The following is a 14,890-nucleotide window of genomic DNA, read 5'->3' as shown; positions in this document are numbered from 1 at the left end:
AGTGCTGAGTTGGAAGGTTGGATCTGGGGTAAGGTGGGGGGAGGGGAAATGAGACAACTGGTGAAATCCACATTAAGCCTGTGTAGTTGGAGGGTCCCAAGGTGGAAGATGAGGTGTTCATCCCCCAGGCGTCGGGTGGTTAGGGAATGGTGGTGGACAAGGGCCCAGGACTTGCATGTCCTTGGAGGAGTGGGAGCGGGAGGGGGAGTTAAAGCGTTCGGTGACAGGGCGGTGGGGGTGATTGGTGTGTGTCCGTGTCCCAGAGATGTTCTCTGAAACGTTTCGCAAGTTGGCGAAAATGGAGAGGGGACCACATTGAGAGCAATGGACACAGTAGATGATGTGTGTGGAAGTACAGGTAAATCTCTGTCGGATATGGAAGAATCCTTTGAGGCCTTTGGAGGTGAGGGGGGAGGTGTAGGTGTAGGTTTTGCACTTCCTGCGGTGGCAGGGGAAGGCGGGGGGGGGGGAGGGTGGTTGGTGGGGGGGGAAGAGGGGGCATGGACCTAACAAGGGAGTTGCGGAGGGAATGGTCTCTCTGGAACACAGCTAGGGGTGGGGAGAGAAATATATCCCTGGTGGTGGGGTCTCTTTGTAGGTGGTGGAAATGGCGGAGGATGATGCGATGTATCCAGAGGTTGAAGGGGTGGAAGGTGAGGACCAAGGGGATTCTGTCCTTGTTGCAGTTGAATGGATGGGGTTAGAGGGAAGAGGTGCAGGAAGTGGAGGAGAGATACGCTGGAGGGCATCAACCACATGGAAGGGGAAATTGCAGTCTTTAAAGAAGGAGGCCATCTAGGATATTCTGTGGTGGAACTGGTCCTCCTGGGAGCAGATGCAGCGAAAGCAGAGGAATTGGGAATAAGGGATAGCGTTTTTACAGGAAGCAGGGTGGGAGGAGGTGTAGTCCGGGTAGCTGTGCGAGTCGGTGGGTTTGCAATGATGTCTGTGTTGAGTTGGTCCCTGGAAATAGATATGGAGAGATCTAGGAAGGGGAGAGAGGTGTCTGAGATGGTCCAGGTGAACTTGAGGTCAGGGTGGAAGGTGTTGGTGAAGTTGATGAACTGTTCAACCTCCTCATGGGAGCACGAGGTGGCGCTGACACAGTCATCGATGTAGAGGAGCAACAGGTGGAGGGTGGTGCCGGTGTAGCTGTGGAAAATGGACTGTTCTATTGTTTTCAGAACTTGTAAGACCTTGGTAAACTTTAGAAACAGTTCCTCAGTAAAGTAAAGCAGCAACAGTCCTACAGGGCCATAGAACTGCTGTTTCATGAGAGAGCAAGAAGAAAAACTAGTGCTGGTTTACCTGAAGGGTCACCACACCTCAGGTGAGGGGAGAGTCACAGAGTCATGGAGTTATACCTCACAGAAACAGACCCTTTGGTCCAACTTGTCCATTGTGACTAAGTTTCCCAAACTAAACTAGTCCCACATGCCTGCATTTGGCCCACATCCCTCTAAATCTTTTCTATTCATGTATCTGTCCAAATTTCTTGCAAACATTGTAACTATATGTGCATCTACCACTTCCTCTGGTAGTTCATTCCACATGCAAACCACATTCTATGTGAAAAAACTGCCCCTCGAGTCTCTTTTAAGTCTTTCTCCTCTCACCTTAAAAATATGCCACCGAGTCCTTCATGGTAATGTCAGTTGATGAAGGAATTGATTCCATGTTGTTGCATTTCAAACTAGTCAACCAAGCTAACCAATCCCCTGTCCCTCCAAGGCTGATGTATATGTTCTGGCAGAACTCTATATGATGTGTGGTACAGTGACTCAGTGGTTAGCACTGTTGCCTCACAGTGTCAAGAGCCTGGGTCCAATTCCTATTCCAATTGAGTGACTGCCTGTTTGGAGTTTACACATTCTCCCCATGTCTATGTGGGCTTCCTTCTACGGTCCAAAGATGTGCAGGTTCGGGTGGATTGGCCACGTGGTTACGAGGCTGGGGTGGGATGCTCTTTGGAGGGTCAGTGTGGGCTCAATGGGTCAAATAGGCTGCTTCCACATTGTCGGAATTCCATTCGATGACAATAATCCTGATGTGGTCAAATCTAAGATTTGAATGACTCAGTAACATTATCTTCCCATTAAACTCTAGTTTATTATTTTAAACACCAAACCATAAAAAAAAGTGCTCGCTTCTATCTTTGAAATATTGCTACTTTTATAAACAATGAAAGATGCTGATCCCTTGATCGGAAAAATGTATGTTGATAATCTTTTTTTTGAGCATTCTGTCGCGGACTGGTTGGGCCTGTGTGTGTGCTGTCCACTTAACTGAATCAAGTTTGTGGGAAATTACATGGACGTACAAAGAGTGTTTACGAAACAGAAGTCTGTATATTGACACTTTCCGTGACGCAGATACCTGACTTCATTATTGAACTTTCTTCAGCAGCTAAATAATCTGCAGAATTTGAGTCTTCTTTCTCCTGGCTCCACCTGAGGTTTGAATTCAGAAGTAGGTGGCTGTTTATTCTCTAACTCAAACTCATTCATGACCTTCTCACTCTGGGTAATTGGATCTACAGCACTAATGTAACTCCGTCCTTCTCTCATCTGCAGCCATTGAGTATCCTCTATTTATACATTATGAGAAGATACTGGATTAATGGCCTTTGTGTCACAACTTAGAGAATTTGACCATTTCAAGAAATCCAGCACCAACTTACACTCTCCCTAAGGTTTTAACCTTGAAGTGCCCCAAATTTACCAACATATTGGCCTGCATTGAGTTCTGATGAAGAGTCACTGGACTTGAAACGTTATTTCTGCTTTCTCCCTCGGATGCTGCCAGGCCTGTCGAGTTTTGCCAGTAATTTCTGTGTTTGTGTAGGCCAGCATTTTGCAGTCAGCAATGAAGTTACGGCAATCCACAAAGAATGCTGCCTGCAAAAATATAGCACGCTCCCTGATGTGACTCTCCCCTTCCCTGGCATTAATTCAAATCTGGCGTCAAGTCAAGGGGACCCCCAAATATCCAGACACAGTGGTGTCATCAAGTGAGGGAAGCAGACAATCACATTGAAGTATTCTCACTGACAGCAAAGCAGGAAAAATCAAAAGTACTGACATTTTTCATTTTGAAAAACCTGAAATTAAGTTTAGAGCCTGTAGCTCAGTTTGTAATACTTTTAACTTTGTCGTATAATGCTTCACAATTGAGTTCAGGACCTGAGCATAATTACCAATTCAGATGCTCCATTGTTGTTCTGAGAGAACGCTGCACCTTTGGATCTGCCATATCTTACAGGTGTGACGGTAAACTGGACCCCATGTCTGTCCTCTCAGGAAGACATCAAAGATCCCATTCTCTTTGAAGAAATTCTGGGAGTATCATCCCAGTGTCCCAGCCAATATTTATCCCTTAATCAACTTCATTTAAACAGATCATCTGCTCCCCTTTCAAACCATTCTCTACCATCTAGGAGGACAAGGGCAGCAGATAAATGGGAACACCACCACCTACAAGTTCCCCTCCAAGCCACTCACTATCCTGTTATGGAAATATATCACCATTCCTTCAGAGTGGGTGGGTGAAAAGATGGAATTCCCTGTCTAATGGCAGTGTGAGTGTTCCTACACATCAGGTCTGCAGCAGGTCAAGAAGGAAGCTCACTACCACCATCTCAGGAGCATGGGTAATAAATGTTTATCCAACCAGTTCTCTAATAAGAACAAATTTTACAAATCCCATTCCTGTTTGAGCTTGCTCTATACAGATTGACTGCTACCCCTATCGTGTTTCCCCTCATGTCTCCTTGCTTCCTTTGTCATTCACCTTAAATCTAGGCCCGCTCATAGAGTCATAGAGTCATAGAGATGTACAGCATGGAAACAGACCCTTCCGTCCAACCCGTCCATGCCGACCAGATATCCCAACCCAATCTAGTCCCACCTGCCAGCACCCAGCCAATATCCCTCCAAACCCTTCCTATTCATATACCCATCCAAATGCCTCTTAAATGTTGCAATTGTACCAGCCTCCACCACTTCCTCTAGCAGCTCATTCCATACATGTACCACCCTCTGCGTGAAAAAGTTGCCCCTTAGGTCTCTTTTATATCTTTCCCCTCTCACCCTAAACCTATGCCCTCTAGTTCTGGACTCCCCCACTCCAGGGAAAATACTTTGTCTATTTATCCTATCCATGCCCCTCATAATTTTGTAAACCTCTATAAGGTCACCCCTCAGCCTTCGATGCACCAGGGAAAACAGCCCCAGCTTGTTCAGCCTCTCCCTGTAGCTCAAATCCTCCAACCCTGGCAACATCCTTGTAAATCTTTTCTGAACCCTTTCAAGTTTTGCAACATCTTTCCAATAGGAAGGAGACCGCAATTGCATGCAATATTCCAACAGTGGCCTAACCAATGTCCTGTACAGTCACAACATGACCTCCCAACCCCTGTACTCAATACTCTGACCTACACTCCCTGGACCCATGGGAAATATTTCCCATTCTACTGTCAAATTCTTTTCTTTGTTTTAGTGCTGAACACATCCAAACAATGAAAAGCAGCGTTCAGCAAAGCCAAGAGAATGTGGTACCTTCTGGCCCAAATGATTTCAGTGATATATTTCAGGAGGATTTCATTAAGCTGCAGAATGCTTTGGTTAGATCACAGCTTGACCATCATTCCAAGGCATGAATAAAATATCAAAAAAAGACTGAAGGAGAGAATTTATATCAGACCTATCTGAGCCTCAAGTGAAATGTCTCCATCTGTTGTGACATATGAAATGGGACATCAAATCAATACACAGCAGGATCCCACAAATACCATGGTCACAAATGGAAGTGGCCAATGGAATTTCGTGCTGATAAATGTGGTGTGATGAATGAGGCAAGGAAGTACATGATGACAAGTAGAATCCTGGGAAGCACCAAGGATTAGAAAGATATTGTTGTGCATTCCCACTGCTTCCTGAAGGCACAAGGACAGGTGGATAAAATGGTTAGTACGGCAGATAAATGGTACACTTGCTTTAATTAGCTGAGGCATTTCATTTAAGAGTAGGGAGGTAATTGGTTAGGTCACAGCTAGAGTATTGCATGCAGTTCTGGAAACCACATTATGGAAGGGATGTGATCTGGAGAAGGTACAGAGCAGATTTACCAGGATATTGCCTGGGCTGGAGAGTTTCAGTTCTGAAGAGAAATTGGACAGACTGGAGTTGTTTTCCTTGGAGCAGAGGAGTTTGAGAGGGGACATAGTTGAGGTATAGAGTTATGATGGGCATAGACAGGATAGACAGGAAGAAACCTTTCCCCTTAATGAGGGGATCAATGACCAAGGGGCATAGATTTAAGGTGAGGGGGATATGAAGGAAAACGTTCTCATCCAGAGGGTGGTGGGAATCTGTAATTCACTGCCTGTGACGGTGGTAGAGGCAGACACACTCATCACATTGACAAAGTATTTCGATGTGCCCTTGCAATGCCAAGGCACACCAAGGCCAAGTGCTGAAAAATTGGATTAAAATAGTTGTATTGCTGTTTGTGATTGGCGTGGGAGCAGTGGGCTATAGGGCCTTTTTCTGGGATGGAGATCTCGAAAATTCTGACTCGATAAAAGCCAAGTAACCAAAATGCTGGTTGAGGGATAATTATTAGTCAGGACCCTGGATGGAACTGCCCTGCCTTTCTCTGAAATACTGAAATTGGGCTTTTTACTCCCACCCAGGAGTGGGTCTTGATTTGATTTCTCACCCAAGACACAGCATCTCTGACAGTGCAGCACTTCCCTGTAGCTCCCCTCTCTAATCACATTACCATTTTAAATGCCTTAAGCAATTAATCTCTCAACTTTCTAAATTCAAACAAATTGAAGGCACATTTATTCATAATTTAATCCTGGTACTAATTTGTTTAGGATAAACTGCAGGGGTCATTTCAGGTGGATGGCAGGTGGAGAGACCCTGGGAGAGATGCAAAAATTCAAACATTATCCTAATTTGCCTAAATCCAGGTCTAATGAAGAATGGACAGCAGACAGCTCATCTATTATCAGCTTCCTGTGGGTTACTGTTGATTAGAAAGGGGACTGGATCAGCTTTGTAAACACCGTAGCTACAAGAGCAGGGAATTCTGTAATGGTTAACAGCCCTCTTGATTCTCCAAAGCCTGTCCACCATCCACAAGGCACAAGTCAGGAATGCAATGGAATACTCCCACTTGCCTGGGTGAGTGTAGCTTCAATTCTGGATTAGTAGTGCTGGAAGAGCACAGCAGTTCAGGCAGCATCCAAAGTGCAGCGAAATCGACGTTTCCGGCAAAAGCCCTTCATCAGGAATAAAGGCAGAGAGCCTGAAGCATGGAGAGATAAGCTAGAGGAGGGTGGGGGTGGGGAGAAAGTAGCACAGAGTACAATAGGTGAGTGTGGGAGGGAATGAAGGTGATAGGTCAGGGAGGAGAGGGTGGAGTGGATAGGTGGAAAAGGAGCTAGGCAGGTAGGACAAGTCCGGACAAGTCATGGGGACAGTGCTGAGCTGGAAGTTTGGAACTAGGGTGAGGTGGGGGAAGGCAAAATGAGGAAACTGTTGAAGTCCACATTGATGCCCTGGGGTTGAAGTGTTCCGAGGCGGAAGATGAGGCGTTAACAACATCACAAAGCTCAAAACAATTCAGGACAAAGCAGCCCGCTGAATTTACACCTCATCCACAAGTCTCCACTCCCTCTGCCACCGACGCTTAGTGGTAGCAGCTTGTACTATCTACAAGATGCACTTAACTAACTCACCAAGGGTCCATCAGCAGCACCTTTCCAATCTCATGAGCCATGACCATTACCATCTGAAAGGACAAGGGCAGCAAACACTTGGGAACACCAACATTTGCACGTTGCCCTCCAAATTACTCACCATCCTGACTTGGAAATATATTACTATTAATTTATTGTCACTGTAGATCATGAGATGTAGTATCAGAAGTAGGCCATCCAGCCCATGAAGGGGCGAGAGTGTGGTACTGGAAAAGCACAGCAGGTCAGGCAGCAACCAAGGAGCAGGAAACTCGATGTTTTGGGCATTAGTCCTTCATCAGGAATGAGGGGCCTAATGAAGGGCTTATGCCCGAAACGTTAATTCTCCGGCTCCTCGGATGCTGCCTGACCTGCTGTGCTTTTCCAGCACCACACTCTCAACTCTGATCTCCAGCATCTGCAATCCTCACTTTCTCCATCCAGCCCATCAAGTCTAATACACCATTCAATGAGATAATGGCTGATCTGATCATTTTAAACTCCACTTTCCTACCTTTTCCTCATAACCCTTGATTCCACAACTGATTAAAAATCTGTGTACATCAACCTTGAATATACTTAATGATCCAGCCTCTACATGGCACAAGGCAGGAACGTGATGGAATGGTTTGGTCATTTAAGTAGAAATGTCTGAAAAAAGGAGGCATCAGGAAAGCAGACAGGTATCTAAACTGTAACATGGTACAGAGAAAACATAGTTCCTTAGAATGGACCAAGAATGGAGAGATGGCTTAGGACAGGAGTGAAGATTTGTTTGGAGAATCAGACCAATGGCGTTTCTGTATTCTTCATCTTAAAAGGGAAGGTAGTTCCTTACAATTTGAAGCAAGGATTGCACTGTGGCTCAGTGGTTAGCTCTGCTGCCTCACAGCATCAGAGACCTGGGTTCAATTCTAGCCTTGGGCGACTGTCTGTTTAAGAGTTTGCATGTTCTCCCAGTGTCTGTGTGCTTTGCTCCGGTTTCCTCCCAGAGTCCAAAAAAGTGTAGGTTAGATGTTTCGGCCATGGGAAATTGTCCATGATGTATGAGGATGTGTGTGTTAGCCATGGGGAATGCAGGGTTACAAAGATACAGCAGGTCTAGATGGGATACTCTTCAGAGATTCAGTGTGAACCCGATGGGCCAAATGGCCTGCTTCCACACGGTAGGGGTTTTATGCTTCCAGCCTATGTTTTGAGTTTTAGAGAGAAGCTGACCAAAACATTTGAGTTGGTGAAAAAGTATATGAAGTGTACTCAACAAACAATGAGAGCAGATAAAAAAACTCAGTTTGAAATGTTGTTACTGGAGATAAGATCTTAGTGATGTTGCCTTTCTGGAGAACTATGAAAAACCATGGACTGTATCAAAAAGGAACTCAGTGTTGTAAACTATGCAGTGAGTTCTCTGGGCAGGAGAAACAATAGCCAGTGTATCATGTTAATATATTAAAAGAGATATCATGATAGGGACAACAGTCAGGAGAAACGTGTACATACAGCAGTGAAAGAAATAAGGAGTGAAATAGAAGTATTAGAACAATTGGAAAATAAAGCATAAATTGAAAATTCAAACACTGAGCCTCCAACAAACATATTGGATAATATAGAGGTGCTTAAAAAGTGAGATAGCGTCATGTTTTGTTCTGCAGAAATCTATTTAAATGACTTATGAACACTATCATACAATCATAAATCAATTTGTCTGAGTAGGTCAGGAAAATTGTTTTCGCTGTGCATAATGCTAATATAGGAATGCATTACCTATAAAACAAGATCGCTACAGACTCAATTCAGAGGGATTGGCTCAACTGAGGGAAGAGATTGTGTTCATAATGGACAATGACATTATTGAACTGTGTCATAGTAGCTGGAGCCCACTTCTTGGGATGATGCTGAAACTGTGTGGGTCACAAAGATTCTGTATTGATCAAAGTCAACGCGGTAATAAAAGCAAACTCACATCCTGTTTCACGATTGGAGGACTGCATGAAATTAATTCAAGATAATTGATCCATCACAAAAACTATTTGGGTAAAAGGATATTGGCAAGTTCTGTTGACTGATAGAGCTAAAGAAATGTGTACTTTTGAACACCAGATTGACTTTATCAATTCAACATCAGACCACTTGCAATAAAAAATGAACCAGTAAATTTCAACAATTGAACTATTAAAGGACTATGTAAATATATTACTTGCATTGAGAGCTTGACTGGACTGTTTGGTTAGTTATAAAGAGCCAATTTGGTTAGAAGTCTGACCAAAACAAAAGTGATTTATTGACACTACACTATAGTACAAGGCCACGTGGTATCTGCAGAGGTGAAAGCAATGACTATTCTGGGACAAAATGTGAAACTTTGCATTTTATTGGCATGAATGGATTTTATCGTATGTTTGCTCTGAACATCAGGGTGGTAAAAACAATGATTGCAGATGCTAGAAACCAGAGTCTAGATTGGAGTGGTGCTGGAAAAGCACAGCAGTTCAGGCAGTCTCCAAGGAGCAGTAAAATCAACATTTCAGGCAAAAGCCCTTCTGTTCTGAACATCAGTACTGTCATTGCAGCTTTAACAAATCTGTTGAAGAAAGGGAGAAAATTCGAATGTGCTCAAGAATGTCAGAGTGCCTTTGCAAACTCAAATACTGTGCTGACAGCGATACCCGTTCCAGGTGCGCTGAATTACGAAAAGCCACTCAAACCAGCTGTAGATGCCAGAGACACTGATTTGGGATCTGCTTTGTTGGAAGATGATGACATAGGGAACAAATGGCCTGTCACTTAGTTTTCAAAGAAACTGACTCCATTTCAGCAATCAATTCCACAACTGAGAAGGAGACATTGCGTCTTCTGTTGGCTTGACATCATTTTGAAATAAACATCAACAATAATATGGAAGAAACTATTATTTACACAAGACACAATCCTCTAATTGCTTGGAAAATATTCAGGACAAGACATTACAATTGTTCTGGTGGAGTTTAATTCTCCAACCGTATATTTGTGCCTCGAGAAGAAAACTTTGTTGTTTTATTGAGAGCACATATAAAAGACGTTGATTGTGTGATGTCCATGGATTTATGTAAAGTACGGTTGCTTTGTAACACATTGTATGTTTAATGTCAATGTGTTACTATGAATGTCAATAGAAAGAGCATTAAGAAAGCTTTTGATGGACAATGAAACGAGTTCTTTAAGGAGACGTACAATGTAAGACGCATGATTTATATATATTTTGATATCTTTTATTATAAGAGTTTGGATTTTGAACTAGTGGCATGTGGGTTTGATTTGGGTATGGGGGGGGTAAATAATTAACTTTAGTCTTTTGGGAGCCATTTTTTAAACAGTGTGAGACAAAGAGGGCTCCTGGACTGATAATAGGATTTGTTTATGTTTTACGAGCTGACAGAGTTTTACGATCCGACAGAGTAAACACTAAAAAGCATTAGTGCACTTTCAGTTTAGAAGACTGTGGAATTGTTTTTCTCTTGCTTAAAAATGCATAGCTTTAAAAGCTTTTGGTTTCAGTTCACAGAGGACCTGGTCAAGGTTCAATGTAAGGGACAGTTTCGACAGGAGAAAGGTGTTAGTTCAGAAATGTTAGTAAATTGATTAGATCAGATTAAGGGTTTGAAAGTTTGTAAGTTCCAGACCATACATGTTGATTAGAACTCCTGAAGAGGTTTTTAAAGCTAAGAAAGTCTGAACTCAGTTGTGTGGCAGATTAAACAAAATGCTACCAACTTCTGAACACCATAAGAAACAGTTCAGTAAAGCCGAAATATGTGCACTGTCAGAGGGTCAGTATTCAGGGAGTGTCTTACTGTCACAGGGTCAGTGCTGGGGGAATGCTGCACTGTTGGAGGGTTGATACTGAGGCGGTGTCGCACTGTCAGAGGGTTAATACTGAAGGAGTGCTGCGCAGTCAGAGGGTTAGTACTGAGGGAGTACAGCACTGTCAAAGGATCAGTACTGAGGGAGTCTGCATTGTCAAAGGATCAGTACTGAGGGTGTGCTGCACTGTTGAAGGTCAGTACTGAGGTAGTGCTGTACTGTCAGGGGATCAGTACTGAGGGAGTGTTGCACTGTCAGATAGTCAATACTAAGGGAGTTCTGGACTGTCGGAGAGTCAGTACTGAGAGAGTGTCGCATTGTCTTAGAGTCAGTCCTGAGGGAGAGTGAGGGAGTGCTGTAAAGTCAGAGGTGTCCTTCAGGGACAGTTCCTCATGATGCCCTTGTATTTTCCTAGGTGTTATGTGTAGAACTGCAGGAGATGGGGAAGATACTAAATGCATATTTTGCATCAGTGTTTAACAAGGAGAAGGACATATATGATATAGAATGTGAGGAAATAAATGGTGACATCTTAAAAAATGTCCATATTACAGAGGATGAGGCACTGGACGTCCTAAAACACATAAAAGTGGATAAATCCCCAGGATCTGATCAGGTGTACCCTAGCAAAGCTAGAGAAGTGATTGCTGGGCCTCTTGCTGAGATATTTGTATCATTGATAGTCACAGGTGAGGTGCCAGGAGACTGGAGGTTGGCAAACGTGGTGCTACTGTTTAAGAAGGGTGGTAAGGACAAGCCAGGGAACTATAGACATGTGAGTCTGACATCAGTGGTGGGCAAGTTGTTGGAGGGAATGCTGAGGGACAGGATGTACATGTATTTGAAAAGGCAAGAACTGATTATGGATAGTCAGCATGGCTTTGTGCATTGGGAAATCATGTCTCACAAACTTGATTGAGTTTTTTGAAGAAGTAACAAAGAGGATTGATGAGGGCAAAGTGGTGGACGTGATCTACATGGGCTTTAGTAAGGCATTCAATGAGGTTCCTCATGGTAGACCGGTTAGCCAGGTTAGATCTCATGGAATACAGGGAGAACTAGCCATTTGGATACAGAATTGGCTCAAAGGTCGAAGACAGAGGGTGATGATGGAGGGTTGCCTTTCAGACTAGAGGCCTGAGACCAGTGGAGTGCCAAAAGGTTCGGTGCTGGGTCCACTACGTTCCGTTATTTATATAAATGATTTGGATGTGAACATAGGAGGTGTAGTCAGTAAGTTTGTAGATGACACCAAAATTGGAGGTGTAGTGGACAGCAAAGAAGGTTACAACGGGATCTTGATCAGATGGGCCATGGAGATGGAGTTTAATTTAGATAAATGTGAGGTGCTGCATTTTGGAAAGGCAAATCAGAGCAGGACTTATACACTTCCTGCTGATGGGCTTTTGCGTGAAATGTCAATTCTCTTGCTCCTTGGATGCTGCCTGACCTGCTGTGCTTTTCCAGCACCACACTCTCGACACTTATACACTTAATGGTAAGGTCCTGCAGGAGTGTTGCTGAACAAAGAGACCTTGGAGTGCAGGTTCATAGCTCCTTGAAAGTGGAGTTGCAGGTAGATAGGATAGTGAAGAAGGTGTTTGGTATGCTTTCCTTTATTGGTCAGTGCATTGAGTACAGCAGTTGGGAAGTCATGTTGCAGCTGTACAGGACATTGGTTAGGCCACTTTTGGAATATTGTCTGCAATTCTGGTTTCCCTCCTGTTGGAAGGATGTTGTGAAACTTGAAAGGATTCAGAAAAGATTTACGAGGATGTTGCCAGGGTTGGAGGATTGGCGCTATAGGGAGAGGCTGAGTAAGCTGGGGCAGTTTTCCATTGAGTGTCAGAGACTGAGGGGTGACCTTATAGAGGTTTATAAGATCATGAGAGGCATGGATAAGGTAAATAGATAAGGTCTTTTCCCTGGGGTGGGGGAGTCCAGAAATAGAGGGCATAGGTTTAGGGTGAGAGGGGAAAGATTTAAAAGGGACCTAAGGGGCAACTTTTTCACGCAGAGGGTGGTGCGTGTATGGAATGAGCTGCCAGAGGAAGTGGTGGAGGCTGGTACAATTACAACATTTAAAAAGCATCTGGATGGGTATATGAATAGGAAAGGTTTAGAGGGATATGGGCCAAGTGCTGGCAAATGGGACTACATTAGGTTAGGATATCTGGTTGGCATTGACGAGTTAGAAGGAAGGGTCTGTGCTGTACATCTGTATGACTCTATGACTCTGTGAATGTTAAAGATCATACAGGTGCTATTCAATAAAAAGCAGCATAGAATCATAGAGTCATAGAGATGTACAACATGGAAACAGACCCTTCGGTCCAACCTGTCCAGCAAGAGGACCTTCTCTCTCATGTCCCAACCTTTGTTTCTTTGTCAGACTCTATGCATGGAAAAGGATTCTGAATTCAATGGGATCTATCACCCAGTCACTGACACAAGTCTGACCATCTACAAGGATTGGCGAGGTGTTTCTTAGCTTTTCCTGAAATTGGGTTAAGGTGTTTTATGTGAACATAGAATTTAAGGTCAAGATTAGGCCATTCGGCTCTTTGAGCCTGATCAGTCATTCAACGTGATCATGCCTGACCTGACTGTGGCCTCAACTCCATGTTTCTGTCTGTCACTCCCCATCAGGCTCCCCGTAATGTTTATTGATGAACAATCTTTCACTCAGCTTTGATTATATCCAACGACCCAGCATCCAGAGTTCTCTGGGGAAGATAATTGCACAGAATAATGACCCTTGGAGAAAGGAATTCTCCTCAGACTATAAGACCTAGGAGTAAAAGTAGGTGATTCAGCCCATCGTGTCTGCTCCCTCATTCAATGAGTCATGGCTGATCTGATAATCCTCAACTCCACATTCCCACCTTTTCCCCATAACCCCCGATTCCCATCCTGATTACAAATCTGTCTCAGCCTCCTATATACTTAATGACCCAGATTCAACATCCCTTTGTGCTAAAGAATTCCACAGACTTATCACTCTCTGAGAAAAGAAATTCCTCCTCATCTCTGTCTTAAATGTGTGACGTGTTACTCTGAGATTCTGCCCTCTGGTCTTAACCTCTCTGCTCAGTCTTAAGTGGGAGTTCCCTATTTTTTAAGCTGTGACCTTTATTTCTTCACTCCCTCACAAGGGGAAAGCTCAGTATCTAGCCTGTGGAGACCTTTCAGGATCCTATATGTTTCATTAAGGGTATCCCCCATTCTTCTGAGGCCCGATAGGTGAAGACACAACATGCTCAACTCCTCCACTTCAGCCCAGGAACCAGTTGCATGAGTCTTTTCTGAACAGCTTCGAATGTAATTATATTCGAAATTGTGTAGAGTGCTCCAGATGTGGTCTCACTGGCCCCAGTACAGCTGTAGCTAAACTTTCCCTCTTTTATACTCGACTCCCCTCACGGTAACTGTCAGCATTCCATTCCTGACATTCCTGATCTTCGAACGTAGCACAGCGCCTGATTGCTGAGCCCAGTTAATTGCCATCGAGCAGCAGAGCAGATATGTGCTGCAATCTGTCAATTGGTGTAGAGGCATCGGAGGTGGGGGGATAGAGGCAACTTGATGCAGGGGATTGGAGAGGCAAAGTACCATGACAGAAGTGGGGAGCCAATTGGATAACTCAACACCCAGCAGAGACCGCGCCTTGATGGATACACTAACAATAGGAAGCCAAATATCGGACTATATGCACATAGGAACAAGTGTAGGTCATTCAGTACCTGGAGATAATTTTGCCATTCAATGACAGCTCCACCCTCTTGAATCACCCTCCATCAATATCTTGGGGATCACCATTGTCCAGAAACTCAAACACACTCGTTACAATGGGACCTTAGGGGCAACTTTTTCACACATAGGGTGGTACATATATAGAATGAGCTGTCAGAGGAAGTGGTGGAGGCTGGTACAATTACAACATTTAAAAGGCATCTGGGTGGTATATAAATAGGAAGGGTTTAGAGGGATATAGGCCAAGTGCTGCCAAATGGGACTAGATTAATTTTGGATATCTGGTCGGCACGGATTAGTTATATGGAAGGGAAGGTCTGTTCCATGCTATGACTCTATGACTCCAAGAGCCTCCACGACTCAGAGGCTAGGAACCCTGCAGTGAGTAACTCAATTCCTGACTCTCCAAAGCACGTTCCCTCTACAAGGTACAAGTCAGGAGTGTGATGGAGTACCCCCCACTTGCCTGGATGGGCACAGCTCCAACAACACTCAAGAATCTTGACACCATCCAGTATGAAGCAGCCCGCCTGATTGGCATCATATCCA

The sequence above is a fragment of the Hemiscyllium ocellatum genome, chromosome 6, assembly GCF_020745735.1.
Source record: "Hemiscyllium ocellatum isolate sHemOce1 chromosome 6, sHemOce1.pat.X.cur, whole genome shotgun sequence".
Taxonomy (NCBI): Eukaryota; Metazoa; Chordata; class Chondrichthyes; order Orectolobiformes; family Hemiscylliidae; genus Hemiscyllium; species Hemiscyllium ocellatum.
This window is presented reverse-complemented; position numbering follows the sequence as displayed.